This window comes from Sapajus apella, unplaced genomic scaffold (assembly GCF_009761245.1).
Source record: "Sapajus apella isolate SASKATOON/1434 unplaced genomic scaffold, GSC_monkey_1.0 scaffold18, whole genome shotgun sequence".
Lineage (NCBI taxonomy): Eukaryota > Metazoa > Chordata > Mammalia > Primates > Cebidae > Sapajus > Sapajus apella.
The window spans coordinates 8,416,718-8,417,964 of NW_022436958.1; the positions used below are offsets into that span (position 1 = coordinate 8,416,718).

The 1,247-nt window shown below is 31.7% G+C and overlaps 1 protein-coding gene across 1 annotated transcript in view; it reads right to left on the bottom strand.

The window, feature by feature from the left end:
• Positions 1–1,037: 1,037 nt before the first annotated feature.
• The window catches only part of ZEB2 (zinc finger E-box binding homeobox 2), a 135,183-nt gene continuing 134,973 nt past the window's right edge, over positions 1,038–1,247 (bottom strand). The window contains exon 10 of the mRNA XM_032286226.1: positions 1,038–1,247. This exon is cut by the window's right edge and continues 5,327 nt beyond it. The gene's annotated coding sequence lies outside the window, so the exon portion shown is untranslated.

The following is a 1,247-nucleotide window of genomic DNA, read 5'->3' on the forward strand; positions in this document are numbered from 1 at the left end:
TAAAATCTTAGTTTCCCATAAAATGAGTAAAGATAATTTAATATTTTCTCTATTTTGTTGTTGGCATATCTTATAAATATGGATTTTTTTGGTGAAGCTGTCTTCAGAAACTTATTTTTCCAGCATCAACATTTTAAATGTCTTTGATTTATGTAAGGTAACAAAATATAAAATGTCTGAAAAGCATTTCTTTCAGACTCTTTCCATGTCTTCAGTATTTATTTATTTTTTTTAAACTAGCCGTTCAAGTATACACACACAAACAGCAAACCTGCACACACATGCACACATGCACACACCCACATATACTTTACTTCCCTTTGACTGCTCTGAACATGGCCAGAACAGGATCATAATGCACAAATCTTTCTCTGAATGTTTCCTTATGTTAGATCAGTTCCTTCTGAGTTCTGTGCTTGCCAATGCTAAATTTCCTGCCAGGGCAGTAGTCTATTTTTAACATTTTGGGGGCTTATCCTTCTTTCCAAATCTAATAGGCATATTCCATGGAATGAAAGAGAGAAAGCTGACTGGGTGCACTTACAAATCAGGATCATCAGGATTTGCAATTTCTGCGGAATCAAAGCTATGAATGAGAAAGACCAATTAGAATACTTAAAAGATCATTTGTCACCACTTTAATCTTCATGTATTTTTTATTCATCATTTTCTTTGACTAAAATTATTAGAATTTTTGTCATATTCATCTCAAGGCCAAATGGGAACTGTGGTGTTCATTTTCTATTTTCAATATTTTGCAGCATTTTAACATGTCATGCTAGATTATAGGTAGTAGGCGACTCATTTAATAAAGAAAGTTTTAGCTTGTGGCATATTCAGCATCATATCATCTCAGTGTCATTTCTCTGACTAATTCCATATTTCATATACAAATGAAGACTAAGGGATTTATTTCTGTTATTTAATAGCATTTGTTTAATTCCAAGATTAATATATCATCTTCAACCCTGAAACAGAGGCCCTCTGAAACATCAGACCCAAAAAATTGGACACAGCCTACTAGCCCAAAAAGAACATGTTGCCAATTATCTCCATGTTTATTTAAATATTTTGCTCTAAAGGAAGCAATCATTCCTTTATACTTCTTTAAATTTAGTATTGACATTTTTATTTTGGGAAAGGAGGTCTTTTTTTTTTTTTTTAACATGGATACAGGAAAAGAAAACTCTCCAATAAAAATATTGTCTAAAAAGTTTGTTTTGTCTGCATGATTTACTAAATATGTA